This window comes from Lepidochelys olivacea (assembly GCF_965140295.1).
Source record: "Lepidochelys olivacea isolate rLepOli2 genome assembly, chromosome: 6".
Classification (NCBI taxonomy): Eukaryota; Metazoa; Chordata; order Testudines; family Cheloniidae; genus Lepidochelys; species Lepidochelys olivacea.
In genome coordinates, this window is record NC_140416.1 from 62,942,193 (window position 1) to 62,958,369 (window position 16,177).

At 37.7% G+C, this 16,177-nt stretch overlaps 1 protein-coding gene across 4 annotated transcripts in view; it reads left to right on the forward strand.

Moving 5' to 3' along the window:
• Nucleotides 1–16,177, forward strand: part of SIPA1L1 (signal induced proliferation associated 1 like 1) — a 382,778-nt gene that overhangs the window by 210,889 nt on the left and 155,712 nt on the right. For 3 of the 4 annotated variants that reach the window (XM_084631230.1, XM_084631228.1, XM_084631231.1), the window contains one exon: nucleotides 1,466–1,596. The gene's annotated coding sequence lies outside the window, so the exon portion shown is untranslated. Of the gene's footprint in view, nucleotides 1–1,465; nucleotides 1,597–14,027; nucleotides 14,120–16,177 lie in introns of all 4 variants that reach the window. The other variant, XM_084631229.1, reaches the window with a different exon arrangement.

The following is a 16,177-nucleotide window of genomic DNA, read 5'->3' on the forward strand; positions in this document are numbered from 1 at the left end:
CAGTTTACTGTAAATGCTAATCTCCATTTTATTTTTAGCTAACTATTAGTCTCTCAGGGGGGAATGTGGGAGTAATTGTCAAAGCTTAGCAAAGGATTACTATTAAACCGAACTGCCAAAGCAGGTTTTGGGAGGGATCCACTTCACTCTTAATAGTTAGCAGCTAGTGGTTCTACATTTTAAAGATGTGTGAATAAAGCAGCCCTGTCATGAAGAGATTTATTAAAATCTTCCTTTTCTTTTGACATCATTTGTTTGTGGGTTTTTTGACAAGTATCTGTTTCTGTGTCTTTGCTCTGTTGTGAGTGCATGTGAATTTGTATTCTGTACTTCCTGTCCTCTGTTCTGCATTTGACATTTCAATGTTTATATTTTTGTGTCTTTAAACAAAATTCTTCATAACTAGTATGGGGAGGTGTATTAGTGAGGAGGGTGCAAGGACGAGGGGCTATGGAAGTTGGGCATTGGAGCTGAGCTGGTTTTGAGCAACAGTGGCCAGTAGTGTAGGAAGAAAAGGAGTACTTGTGGCACCTTAGAGACTAACCAATTTATTTGAGCATGAGCTTTCATGAGCTACAGCTCACTTCATCGGATGTAGTGTAGGGAGGCAGGTGTGTAGGGAATGAGGAGACAGCTTAGCTTCCTCAGCTCCCTGAATGTCCCTGAATCTTTTCTGCATATCCTCCTTCCTCTGCTCTCTTACATGCCAATCCAATCAGTTGCCCTAAATCCATGAAATGTAGGGCTTGTCTCTGCTGCACTCAGTACGGACTATGGAGGTGTGAACTGAAGAGCACATCAAAGTGTTGCGCTGTAGCTGCACCACATGGACACTGCTGAATCAAACTAGAAGGTACCCAGTTTGTGTTATTGTGGTCTGGTTCAAGGGCTAGGTTAATGTAAACAGGGTACCTTCTAGTTTTGTGCCAGCAGCGTTCACATGGGGAAGCTACAGTGCAACACTTTGTGCTCTTCAGTTCACATTTCCGCAGTCTGCACTGAAATGTGGGGTAGACGTAGCCATAGACACCTTAAGTCGTTTTAAATTCGTTTGAAAATGTTACCTTACAGATTTAACAGAAATTAGGTTGTCTAGTGCTGAGACAATGAAGTTGATCAACCTTCCTTGGCTCATTGCCTGTGGAGTCCAATTCAAATTCATTTTTTTCCCCAAAGAAAAATCTTCCAGGACAGAATGCAGGTTTCAGTTTTTAATTACAGATCCTTCCTTCAACTTGGTCACATGCGCACATGCAAGTGTAAATCTTGCCAGTATGTAGCAAAAAGGCTATTATATTTGGCAGGGAACCCTTAAAAGTGAGTTTATGGATTCTTCCCTCTCCTGTTCCCTCAAAGAACATCCTTATATAGAGGTAGACTGATACATGTGAGTGTTCAAAAGGTCAATAGGTTTTTTGGGGTGAGAGGATGTGAGCTAATTAGAATTGATGCTCTCTTTCTGCAGATCACAATTGCCATTGACTTAAGTAAACGAAGAGCGGCTGACACAGATCCATCAACTTCTCTACTGAATAAGTTGGCTTGCTACATGGTCTAGATAACCTTTCTTGCAAAGTATCTAAACCAACTCAAAAGGTTTGTAAATCTCTCTAGGCCATTTCTAGCACATATCCCCACTTCTAATTCAAGGTAATCAGAAAAGGCATTCTTATAATTTGTGCTTACATAACTTTTTCCACTAGTATTACTTAAGTGCTCTCTCCACATTTTAATGTATTTCCCCTTTTGGGTCAGATAAAAGGAATAAAAACACAACAGCTATTCGTTCTTTTTTAATCAATCAGGCTAGTTCTCCTGACAATTGCAGAATGCTTTTGATAAATTCTGACGTTGCTGTATTTTGTGTTGTCCTTCTTACCAGACAGCAGGATAGTGAAGAACTTTGAGGGCTATGTAATTCACCAAAGTCAATAAATATAAACTCTTTATTTTAACCGTGTTATATAAGACTCAAAGGTATTCCTGGTTTATTAATGCAGTGTGTGCACATCTGCGTGTGTTAAGGCTCAGAAAAGTGATTACTTTGCTTTTTTCTATTGAGGATTAAGGCTTAGTCATTATATATTAGTTTAAGGCTGTAGAGACCAGTTATGGCCCTTTATCCTGGGGAGATAGGAAAATCTAGCATTCTCAAGGTAATTGGGAAGAAAACTGAAACTCTTATTTTTCTAGGATGCTGATAAACTTTTAAGTTAATTTGCATTTACACTTAGTCACAATCTGTATTACTAAAGCAGCCTGAATACAATTTGCCTTATCTTTACACCGTTGTATAAAAGGTTAAGTGGCAGTTGAAATTAAATTCTGTAACCACAAACCAAATTATCATATCCTATCTAACTCTATAAATTCACCTGTGGAACAGTAAACTTTCTGCATTTCTCAGGTCTTAAGTTTTTAGAAGGAAAAAAGAAAAGCTAAATTGTAAAATTTTCAATAATTTCCTTCGTCCCATTTTCAAAAGGAATTTAAGAGCGTCATTGTCATTGAAAGCCAATGCAACATAGGCTCCTAATTGCCTTGTCACTTTTGAACATTTTACCCAAGAGCTCTTAAAGCGATTGCTAAGCCTCTGCTCAATAAACTATCATTTGACATAGAAAATTTTGGCAATCATTGCCCTAAGTCTAATAACCCATTTTTAGGGCAGATTACCAAGAAATGTTGGTGAAACAGCTCTGACAATTTCTAGAGATCTGAATTCCTTCATCCTGTTATCTGATTTTAGGTCTGATTATGGTGCAGAGACTTAATCTCATGGTCAATGTTGTTTTTCTGGAGATGGATGAAAACCAGTTGTCCAAGCTGGGTTTTTTAGATCTGTTAGAAGCCTTTGAATCTGTTTCCTACAAGGTATTTGATATGCCCGTGGACACTGGCAGGCATATGTGGGGATGTGATTGGATAGCTCTATTCTTTTCACTCTTCCTCCTCCTCCTCCAGTACATAGTCACACAGGTTTGGACTTCTGTTACTTCAAACTGAAATGTTTATGTTTTGAAAATCTCTAAGGAATCCAGACTACACTTCCAGTGTAGCCACCACTGTGGTCTTTTCTGTTCTTTGCCAAAATAAATAATTATTTTATAAAAGGAGCAAAAAATACCTGTGGGTTGAGCCCATACCTGCTAAAGGAATGAAACTTAGAAAAAGAAATTGTTGGAGGAAAATATCCTGAGAGTCGGATAACATGGCACCTCAAGTATCTGCTGCTTCATAGGTATTAAAATTGTTTTTCTTGTTCGTTTATGATTGCATATTTCATATTGCTGTTTGCTTGCCATTAATGTCCTTCATTTTGAAATTGCAAAGCCCAAAGTTTTTAAAAAAATTACATGAACATTTGTCTATTTAAGATAGAAGGGGGTTTGGCAGTTATATTAGGGGGTTTGGCAGTTATATTAGAGAATTGCATGATTCATAAATTACTTTATAAGTTATTGAATGCTGTTGGTGAACATAGCTTGTTAAACGGATAAGCACTTTTCTCCTGTAATAAATCACTTTTTTCCCTCCAGAGTGGGGAAACAGTAAACGGTGGCGTCTGCTGCTTTTTTTAAACTGATGAACTTTCTCAGGCGAGACTGTGATCGGTCTCTTTTTAAAAAAAAACAAAAAAAAAAACTATGGTATGCTGCAGTCACGGCAGCCCAGTCACATTTTCTATTTCAACTTGTTTTGTGGACACATTATTAGCTTACACCTAAATCCACATTAAAATTGGACAGCTTCCATACTCACATAGTTTAAGAACTCACTGACAGAAATACATGTTTGTATATTCGTGTCAAATCATTTGCATTTTATTGTAAACCTAGACAAGCATTTCATTTCTGTGTTTTCAGAAACAACTTGTTCTATGTCGTATGAAGTCCTGCTCTGAGACTTCAGAAAAGGAGTAAAAGGCAGTATGGAAATATGTCATGTGAATTATCTTCTTTCTCTGGGAAGCTGCATGGTTTATTGGAGTGCATTGTATGAACACTTTCCTTTCACGCAGTTATCCACCAATTTGGGCAACTACATGAGGCAAAAAGAAAAGGCCCTTTTGTGGCACCTTAGAGACTAACCAATTTATTTGAGCATAAGCTTTCGTGAGCTATAGCTCACTTCATCGGTAGGATGGTAGGATTCTTAGTATACTGGTATATACTTTGTATATACTGGTAGGATTCTTAGTGTCTTTTTGGCTCATGATCTCATCAGATAAGGAGTGCATAACATGTTACATAGCACAGTTGTCAAACATGTTCTGTGGCTGAAACCATAGACAGCTGATCATGTCAGCTGTTTAGTGATGAATATTTCTTCACCTGCTTAAAGAACTTAATACTTAACCATAATACTTTTTGCTGTAGCAGAATCCTTTCAGACAGGGTGTAGTGATATATCTAGACAGAGTGACTTGTGCTTTCCGTTTGGTTTCTGAAAGAATTATGTACAAGCAGAGAGATTATTTCAGACCAGCGGTTACCTATGTTCTTTGATTTAAAAACAAGTAGTCTTTAGATGCATATTGAGGTTAGGTAATGTTTAAGTATTTTATTTATGAAGAGGCATCAGTCATACTCTTCCCTTCCCTATGATTTATGTAGTAAGGTTTTGAGTCTATAGATGAATATACTCAAAGTTCAAGTTGTGTCATTAAAGTTTTTGAGATAGAGTGAGTGGAGACATGATAGGTTGGGAAAAACAGCAATGCACTCTTTAAGTCAGATGGTTCATTCTTGAAGCCACAAATTTTGTTTTGAATGCCATAACCTGTTTGCCTTCTTCATTATATTTCTCTCTGGAAATAGTATTCTTACTTACTGATATTATACAGTAAATTAGATTGCTGACAAGGATCACCATGGTTTCTAATCACAAGACAGTTGTGGGTATAGACAGAAGAAGCAAATGAGACCCTTGTCTACATGTCTCTTTACCAAATCAAGGGTTTCTTAGCTGCTTTGTAGGAACTCTGCATTTTGTGGTGTCCCACAGTTGTGCAGACATAACTATTTTGTTTTAAAGTGCGGAAGTACTTTTGAAGAAAAGGATAAAAAAAAGAGTAACTGTTACTGTTAGCAAGAGTGTAGGAGTTCTTTTCAGAGTCCTTGATTATACATAGGCTTGAAAGGATTAGATTTTTATTGGTAAATATCAGTAAAAACGTTGTTTTTGCTGCGCACATACAAACTGATGAAAAATATTTCCATCAATAATAAAAATTTACTGATAAGCAAAGCAAAAAATGCATCTTGGGAATTTCTTAGTTAGATTAAAAGATATTTAATTTGTATATTTTGACATGTGGCGATGCCAGTTTGTGGTTTTAACAGTTATAAAGCTTTAATTATTTGAATCTCAATGTCTAGTGTAGCAGTTCTCAAACTGTGGGTTGGGACCCCAAAGTGGGTCGCAATCCTGTTTTAATGGGGTCGCCAAGGCTAGCGTTAGACTTGCTGGGGGCCAAAGCTGAAGTCCGAGCACCAATGCCTGGGTCCAAAGCCCAAGCCCTACCGTCCGGGGCTGAAACCAAAGCCCAAGGGCTTCAGCCCTGCGTGGTGGGGCTCAGGTTACAGGCCCCCTGCCTGAAGCTGAATATATTGGATGCTCTTTTGTATGCTACCAAATGCTTTCTCCACTCATTTTGTAATATTTTCTTTTCTGCTAGTGGTTATTGACTATTAGCTGCAGGAATAGTGTGCTTCTTTTTAGGAGACTTAGGTTATTGATCTAGTAGTACTTGTTACCATAGGAATAGAGCACTTCACCTGTGTCATTTCTTCTCAGCTTCAGTCAATATCTGCTTAGAGGACCTATGTCCTTCCTTCGTAGTTTTTAGTGCATGAGATTCATTTCCACTTAGTATTTATTTTCAGTCTTGTGATTGGTGTTATGAATAAAACTTAAGCCCAAGATTTTCAATCCAGATTTCCTAAAGTTAGGCTCCTATGGACTTCTCTAAACACAAAAGTTGTACAGTTGTGTAACCCCCTGTAGAATGGGTGTAGTTGTACTAGTGTAGTTTATTTCCTCATGGGAAGGGGAATAAACTATACCAGTATAAACACTGTTATATTAGTATAACTGCATCCACACTAGGGGTTTCACCAGTATAACTGTTTCAGTGAAAAAAGTCACACTACAAAATCTGTGTGTAAAGGAGACCTCGGATAATGTGGCTTGTTTGTCAGAAGTGCTCAGCATCTCTGAAAACGAGACTGGTTTTATTTAGGAGCCTGATTTTAGGTACAAAGTTTGGAAAATTTGGGGCTGAATCTTTTCTATAGGTACTTATGTCTCTTCACTGTTGAACTGTGGAACAGATTATGGAATGTTGTAAGAATAAATGTGGAGTTAGTATGCACCTCAGAGCTTTTGTTTACTGCCTGTTTTTCTCAAGAGGTGTTTAGATGGAAATAGGTCCACTCTCATTCCTTCTAGATAAATTATTTTATGTGTGCTAAGTGATTGAGCTTCGATAAGGATCTGATTGCTACAAGAAGTCTTGTCTGTGAAGTGTACTGAAAGCACTGTTACCATGTGCCCCTTTTACTTAATGACATATTACTGTTAATGCATGTCAACTCCTTTTCTGCATATTAAAGGAAAGCTCAGAGTTCATGGGTACTTTGCATTGCAAACAATACAGAATGTATTGCAGTTGGCAACTTCCAAAATTCACTTTCACGACAAAAAGATTGCACTACAGTACTTGGATGAGGTGAATTGAAAAATACTATTTTTTATCATTTTACAGTGCAAATTTTTGTAATCAAAAATAATATTAAGTGAGCATTTAAAAATTAAGTGAGCCCACAAAAATGCTAGCGTAGACAAAGCCCTAGTAAGCAAACTGCTCCAGTAACTGTTTAAACATCCAAAAACACATTCCACCACCATTCGGCACTTGCTCAGCCTATTGTTGAACTGCTCCTTATTGCTGTCCAGGGGCCAGTATACGGCTTCATGAGCCATGGGAGCAAGGGGTAGGCTGGGTCTCCCAGGATCACTATTGGCATTTCAACATCATGTGTGGTTATTTTGCTATCTGGAAAGAAAGTCCCTGATTGCAGCTTTCTGAACAGACCGGAGTTCCTAAAGATGTCCACATCATGCACCTTTCCTGACCATTCCACATTGATGTCAATGAAATGGCCTCTTTCGGTTTATATACTCTTTGGCTAGGTGGTCTGGTGCCAAGATAGGGATATGCATGCCATCTATCGCCCCACCGCAGTTAGCGAACCCGATCGTGGCAAAAATATCTGCCATATCCTGCACATTGCCCAAAGTCACTACCTTTCTTAGCAGAAGTTGATTAATGGATCTGCCATATCCTGCACATTGCCCAAAGTCACTACCTTTCTTAGCAGAAGTTGATTAATGGCCCCACACACTTGGATCACAACAGCTCCCACAGTGGATTTACCACCACTGAATTGATTCCCCACTGTTCAGTAGCAGTCTGGCATTGCAAGCTTTCACAGAGCTATCTCCACTCATTTTTCCACTGTCAGAGCCAGTCTCATTTTAGTGTCGCTGCACTTCAGCGCTGGGGAAAGCTCTGCACAAAGTTTCTGGAAAGTGGCATTCCTCATCTGAAAGTTCTGCATCCACTGCTCGTCATCTCACATAATGATGCGATCCCATCAGACAATGCTTGTTTCCCAGGACTTGAAATGGTGCTCTACCATGTTCAATGGGTGCATGACTGCCAGCAGCAACCGGGAATTGTTTCATTCTATGGCTCGTTGCAGGGCTGCTTGAATGACATCGCAATGTTCTGCGCAGCAGCTCTTGTCTCATCTCTGGAAATACTGCAGGATAAGGCGTGAGGTGATTGGTAATGCTCATAACAAGGCTGCACAACTGAACGGGGTCTGTCCTTCGTGCGCTATGGCATACACACGGCTAAGCCAGGCTTTCGAAAGAAGGCACAAGGCAATACGGGTTGTTTGCCATTGATATCATGGTAGGGAGGAAACTGCATCATGGAAGGTCAAACCTATGTTCCGATTCCCATCTGCGACAATGTTTTGGTCCCATGAGGCATTGCAAGCCGCTCCTGAAACCCTTGCAGTTAGTTGCATTGTGGGATAGCTACCCACAGTGCACTGCTCTGTGCATCAATGTAAGCAGTGCTAGTGAGGACGCACTCCCACTGACACCATGAGTGTGGTGTGGACAGACACGACTGACTATTACTGCAGTGGCTGGATGTCAGCTTACATTAAGTTGACTTAATTTCGTAGTGTAGACATCGTTGAAAACACAGTCCATTTATAATTACAAAAAGATTTCATTCTCCTGTATCTGTCTATGTTTATCTGCCTCATTTGTTTCTGTTTTCTAGCAGACTAAACATTGACTGATGCAGGATCTTTTGCTCTGATCAAGTAATTTTACTCCTTTCTTTAAGCCTTATCAATTCATAGAAGATACTGACTTCAGGAGACTCAGTAGACAACATCACTAGAGAAATAATGAAGTTAAAGTTACTTTGCTTTTGAAGAACCTGCTTAGTTAAGTTTAAACTTAATACGGTCCTCCTCTTTCAATTCTGGTAATGCCTATATGATTCAGCACTGCTTTTCCTGTGGGATATCATTGTGTGGTGCATCTATTCCTTTTAAGATAATCGGTGTCTGTCTGTCTGTATCTCTCTCTCTCTCTCTCTCTCTCTCTCTCTCTCTCTCAAAAAAAGGCATTGCCTTCTTCCTGGCAGACTGGATGTATAATGTGTTCTACACTATTCTTTTTATTCTTTTTCTGCACTGTCTCACTAGTGGTCATATTGGATCACTTACTATAACTTTGATCTGATTTAAAAACAATTCCACATTAGTCTTAAAGGATATTTTAGGTAAAAATTAGAATCTTGTATGTGAGATGTTGGCTTATATTACATTATTGACCACTACCATTCACTACATTCTGAAGAGATAGTGTGCTTTAGTTGCCTTCTTTATCAAATCAGAACTTTACAGTACACATGGAAGAAAAAAATGAAACATCTGAGTTTTAGAATTTGTTTAATATTGATCTGACTTCTTGTCAGTAAAGATGTTGATCCTTTCAGAAAGTTGCCCTTATCTCACCATATTAAGTAGGCATGGGTGTCAAAGTTCAGGGGAAAATAAGCTCCAAATCTCCATCCCTTCCACCCATATTTCTGAAAACCTTTTCCTCATTTCTCGGGTTAAACCACTTTTGAGGGTTTCAAAATTTTAATGTAACTAACTTTAAATCCTTTTTTTTTCTTTTTTTTCAATTTTGTGCCATGTTGCATGTCTGAGTTCTAGCTAGGACTGGAGTAGAGGGAGACTAATCTCTCAGTATTTTTCCAGTTGTAAAAGAAGACAGAAGTACTGCAAATTTCAAAGATGCTGTCAACCAAATTTTACTATTTTAAGGTTTGGATAAGCAGTGCTCTAGAAAGAACGGACAGCTTATGATATACATGAAAGGGAATTAAAAGGAGGATTCAAATGTCTGTTTCTGAAAATCGATACTCCATTGCGGAAGTTGATAGACTTAAGTAGTTCAAGGATTTTCTATTCATAGGGATTAGGGAAGAAAAATTTCAGTTTAACGCTGTGCTCGTTTTTTAACTTCCCGAGTTCTTTATTTAGGAGGTATCAGAAATTTCACACCTCTCAGTTGGAGGTTAGAATGGTTCTTCAGTTTTTCAGCACAGTTCATTTATCTTTTATTTTAAATGAAAACAGTGATTTGAAGAAAATTTAGACAATCTGTTGAAGCATCTCTTTGATTTCATGAGTCCCTGTCTTCATCAAACAAAGCTTAAAAGATGGTATCGCCCTCGCCCCCAAGTTGATTCCTTGGTTTACTGGAATTGGGACATAATCCCTTCTCTCCCCTTCTTTCCAGCCCATCTAGTAGTTCAGAGTAGTTTAGACGCGGCTTAGCACTTCTGTCTGTTACAATCACACCACTTGTTCAGCACTGATTTGAAGATTAGAGGAGAGTTAGGGCACAACTACACTTAAAACACTGCAATTGCGCATCTGCAATGGTTCAGCTGTGCTACTGTAAAGCTTCAGTGAAGACGCTACTATGCCGATTGGAGAGCTGCTCTCATTGGCGTTCTTAATCCACCTCCACAAGAGGCAGTAGCTATGATGACAGAAGAAGCCCTTCCATGGACATAGCGCTATTTATATCGGGGGCTAGGTCGGTATAGCTGTGTTGCTTAGGGGAGTAGTTTTTTCACACCACTGAGCAACATAGTATGACCAATGTAAGATTATAGAGTAGACCTGGCCTTAGCAAAATTTACTGACACAGTGTACACCACTCCTGCTGCAGAAGTGGAAACCAGCTACTTGTACTGGGATGTGTGTACAGTCTTGGGAATTTTAATATTATATCTGTCCTGAAGGGAATTTGCTGCTCTCCAGGATAAATTTGATTAAACATGAAGTTTCTGTTTTGGGGTTTGGGGTTTTTTTTGTTTTGTTTAAAGGTCTTCCTTATATGACGTGGAATTTTAAGATTTCAGAGTTACTGTCTTTTCAATGGCATCATTCCCCATCATGCAAAACATTTTCACACTCTTGGGCTGACTCAAGGACAAGAAGTTGGCATGCTGTGGCTTACTAAAGTAATGGCAATGCTGTTATAATACAGAATTTTTAAAAAATGTGTAAGTCCATACAAGCAGAATTTTCACACACATTCACAGATGCTTTCCTCATCTTCACACTTACGCTTGTGCAAAAAGTTGAGTTATGTGTGGCTCCCATCATATGCTAATCTCTGTTCAGGAATGTAGTTGCCAGCATATTTTGAAATAGCTTTGAAAAAGAGAGCTGTACAATAAACTTTGCACTGCTGGTTCTGCAGCAGGAAGTTTTTGGTCTTGTGGTGAACTTTAGCACTTATCTAATGCTTTGCATACACCAACTACTTAATTTTCACAACATGCGTGCGACAGGTAAGCAATATTCTTCTTCAAGTAGTGTCCCTGTGGGTGCTCCACTCTAGGTGCGCTTGAGTCCCCTGCACCTTTGATTGGAGATTTCACATAGCAATTTCCATTGACCTGCTCATCAATCCTACTTAGTCTTGTGTACTGTACCATAGTTATATAGCACTGCACAGGTGAACCATCCTTGGGTTCTTCTTGACTGCCTCAGCCTGAGACAGAGCCTTAGCAGCTGTCCATGTTGAGCTTCCCTCCACTGTGGAAAGTAGTTTAGTTTGTTTTTGTAGTAATTAGCTGTAGTAGTCGTAGTATTTAAAAATAAAATCCTAGGTTTTTTTTTGTAAGGACCATTGTTAAATTCCCCGGCTATCTATACAATAGATGGGGAAATTTAGTGCCTAAGAATGGGTTTATAGAAGCCAGCATTCTGAGTGGGGAGGCATCTAAGCTAGCCAATAGGAAATGCCTATCAGGAGGCACCTTTCTCTGAGTATGATCCACAGCAGTAAGCATGAAACGGGTCAATTTATGAATTTGCCTGGATGCACATTAGATTTTAAAGCTGAAATCTAACTAACCCAGGTTTGCCAAAGTATAATAGAATTCAAGAGGATAACCCCTTTTTAATTAAGTCCAGGGAGCATTGCCTTACTAGTTTAACGCTAGGTTCTTTTCAGGTCTACTTTTTTAACTTGAAAAGTATCTCTCAAACTGGAACACTTGCTTCTTCTTAACCAACTAACAATTTATTAATTCACCCAAAACCACATTAATATATAATGAGCAGTTCACCAGTCAAACACAGACACGGCCAGTATAGTCTTGCAAGCAATGATCAGAGTTTAGAATTGAGGCTCAGTAGTTATATCAAAACCAATGTAAATGATCAAGATTTCTTATTATATTTACTTATGATCAGCAATTCTCAGTTCTTTGATACCTGACACATTTATCACATTTCTAAAGGTGCACTTCTCTTTAAGGAATTTTTAAGAGTGTGGTAACTTCTCTGTTGACTAGGTTGGTCCAAAAAGGACAGGTTTTGAATATTAACTGCAATTGCTTAAAAAAATTATTTTCAATCTCTCTTAAGCCAATTTCCTTAAATTTATAAAGGAATTAAACTCTAAAAGATGGTTACTTGAGTTTTACCTAGAGAGCATAGACTCAGCAAGATAACCTACAGTAATTTATATTAAAGAATAGAAGGGGAAGTACAATCTTTGAAATTAAATCTCACCACATTTTCTTTTCTTAATCCTGGGATGAGGGAGAGTCCTTTCTACATGACTGGTCCAGATGTCGGTCACACTTAGGATGCTGCAGCTTCTTGTGTTGGGTTCAGTCAACTCCCTTGGGTGCATAGTGACCTCCATTTTGTATATCCTAGTTTCAGGACTTATTGGAGGGGGCTGTTACCCAGGGTTTTCAGAAACCAAAGCAGTGGTAATTTCATTGTTTTAAATGCTGCTGCGGAACCTTAAGTGACAGATCCTTGCCCAAATCAAAGCTTCTTTGGACTATTCCAAAGCAAATCTTTTAATCTAACTTTTATTAACTTTAAAGAAAGATGCAACGTATAGTGATTCCTAGTGGGTTACCAGACTAACTCTTAAAGGGTTACCAATATTTTTAGTTTTAGCAAAACTATTTATTATTTTTATTGCTAAAGCATTTCTCATCATCATCATAATAAAATTTACACCTTAGAGGTGCCAGAGGCACTTAAAACTAAGGTTGGCTGTTCAAACTTTTTTATTTTTATAGTACACCGGACCCTCGCTAGAACGCATGTCTGTATAGTGCAAATTCACATATAACATGGTCATGGCCATGGATCCCAAATTTAATTACTTTAATTGCAATTCATTTTAACGCGGTTAATGCGGTACCGCGCATGGATCCCAAATCCCGCATTCTACCGAGGGTCTGGTGTATATTTAATTTAATTTTTATTTTTATTTTATTATTATTGCATATATGGTTAGGCAGCAGCTAAGAAAGGGTTTGGGGGATATAAATGTTGGATTTAAAGTGGCAGTTATACTCCTAAATTCCTTTGTGGGTCTAGCCCTAAATGATTAGGGACACGGGGGGAATCAGACCAGTGTGTTCAAAATATGATTCCTATCTTTTTCAAAAAGGGTTAAGCGTGATTTTATATAATGAACTGTAATCAGATATAATGTGGAAGGTTGATTAAGCTGTTGATGCACTGAAACAGGAATACACCCACACATGTACTGTACTTTAGGTAATTTGCTTGTAGAGGTTTAACATTAGAATCTAAATAATTTAGAATCTGTTTTTATTTTATGAATTGTTATGCATGCATGCAAACCAGCAGCAGATGTAGATATTTTCCTTTACTGACTATAGTTAATAGGTTAGACAGTGATCATAGAGAAAACCACAGATGACAAAAGTTACATTTGTTTTGTAAACTACTTTTAGACCTTTTTTCTTTCTTAAACTCAAGTTGACACATTGAAATATGCTAGGGACTAACTTGTAGAGCTATCTGTCAAGTTCAGGGCAGCTGCACCTATATTCCCCATTCATGGTCCCTCTCAGCTTCTCAGCCATCACCTTTCTTGGGTAGAGACTAGTGTCTCTCTCTCTTCTGACTGGGATTTTTTCAGGCTGCTCAGTTCCCTGCTTACATTATGATATCCCCAGCAACCCAGACTGCATAAGCAGGCCCAGCATCTGTGCTTTGCTTTCTCTTTGAAGGCTATGTACGTACAACATAATTGTCAACAGTTGTGAGTTTCCACACAGCTCTTTAAAAGCAAACACACTTATTTTCAAGGTAGAAGCATTACAGAGAAAACATATTAAAAACAATGAAGGAACCTAGAGATATGCTAATAAGCTTATCAGATATCACCCCTCAGCTCCAGCAAGGATACTGGTAGGAGTCAGTCCTTCAAGCCGCACAGAGGAGGGTTGTTGTTTTTTTACGGTTACAAGTTCACAACAGCCTTAGCTCAAAGCCAGAACAACCATGGACAGTTCAGTATTTCCTTATATATCATGCACCTTTGATCTTGGTCTCATTTAACAGGTGATCAGCAGACAAAGTCCCACTCCTCAGCGTGTAGCTTCAAAACGCTGGGATTTTGCATAATTGGGAGTGCAGAATTTGCGTTGCATTATGTAAGTATAGTTTTGTGTGTGTGTGTGTGTATATATATGTATATATATGTATATATATGTGTGTGTATATGTATATATATGTGTGTGTATATGTATATATATGTGTGTGTATATGTATATATATGTGTGTGTATATGTATATGATTTGATTTGTCTATGTAAACAAATTAAAGAACAGCATCTGTTTCATGATTGATGTGGAGGAATCCATACAGAAAAATCTTTCTAATGAGAGAATCTTTTGTGCTTCTTGTTGAACAGGGCTCTTACTCATTCACCAGTTGACTACTCCTCTTAAAATCCATCCTTAATGCCCACTTCTAATGTAAATCAACCACATTGTTACTTAATAAGATATTTATTTTATATGTATATTTGCTTTTTTAAATTGCAAATGTTGTGGCCATCCAGTGCACAGATCTATGCTGAGATCATTTTAGTACGGTGGCCTTTTGTTCTCTTAATTCTCTCCCCCATTGTTTTGTTGACCTTTCTTGAGGCCTAACATACTTGCAGGTGCTGTAAAGTAATAATTCATTATCTGCAGATGAGTTTGCATTGGAGTATTTGGTCTCTTCATGTTGTACCACTGTAAACCATCTGATTCTCCTGTTAAAGTAAATTGTTACATGCAGAAAGACTATGCTCGGAACACTTTAAAACGCCTCAAAGCACTAGGCCTTTTGTATTAATGCATGTGCTCTGTACCAAGGACTGTGGTTTTTACCTGTTCTGTTAATTGTTCTGTCAATCTGTTTGTTGTGTTTGAGGCTGAAAGTTTCAAGATCTCCTCGTAACTTTTATATTTTATGGTTATGTTGTTAATAGTTTAATTCATTAATCTTTGTCACCAGATTCTCAAGATTCAAAAACTCAAGTGAATCTGTACTTCAAAATCTTTTCATAGCATCTGATAAGCATTAATAGCAAATCTCAGCTATTGATATGAGACTGTGCTAAACTATTAGCCACAGATAAACTCTGTTTGCATGATCTTTAAAATTTTAACCCATTGAGCCATCAAATCTTGTTTAGCTTTTAACTCAAAATGTGTTGGAGGCATCTACAATAAATCTAATGAGAAAAACAGCTAGTTAGGAGTTGTTACCTTGTTTCACAGTGTGGCTTTTGGATTGTGTTTTGTTTTTTTTTTTTTTATTGATAAAGTTGATGTTTTGGAAAATGAATCCTTAATAAACAAGGTTATCAAAAGTCAAAAAGCTTTTCTTGTATTTAAGATTTTCTCAAAAATAGCTGAATTATCCACAGGGAGCTGTGCTATTATGCTTGTTTATGTTACTTAAGAATTGGAAGCCTAAACGCTTTTTGGGCTAGATTTATGAAGCCTCATGAATTTAGATATACACAGTATGTGTGCCAAACTTTAAGTAAAGATGGTTTTCCTTTTTTGGTGTACAAAATGACCCCTTGTTCTTGGGTCTGAATGGAATTAAAAAGAACATTTAAATAAAAATCCATGTCTTTAACAAAAAGCTTTTCCATTATAGAGCCTTCATTTTTGTTGGTTCTTGGGGAGTCTTTGTGTGGCCACAGACATCATTTAAAAATACTTAGTGACTTTCTGAATCAGTTGTATTTTTAAAAAGTTTTCTGTGCTATATGCACAATTAATTTAATTTTAAAAGAAGAAATATTATTTCATGCAGCTGGATTTTTAATTGAGAACAGATGTAAAGTATAAAGCAAAGAGTATGTTTAAACTACTTCATTTTAATAAGGACAATAGCTTTTTGTTTCCCCTCAAATTAAACTCTCTGTTCAGGACTCCTAATACTTCTTTTTAAAGGCCTCAAAAGTAAACTAATGGCAGTCCTGTCCTTAAAATTTTTTTCCCCTTGGCACTCTGTTTTAAAGAACACTCAAATGATTTCCTTTAAATTATTCTCAAAGGGGATGTAGTGCATGTATTTTTTGAGGTGCAGCTGGATAAATATCCTTTTATCTTTGAGTGTTAGTTCTCGTTTCTGTCCAGTACTATCATCAAAACAAAATCTTTGTATGCAAGTCTAGATCTGGCTATAATTACTCGGTTTCCAT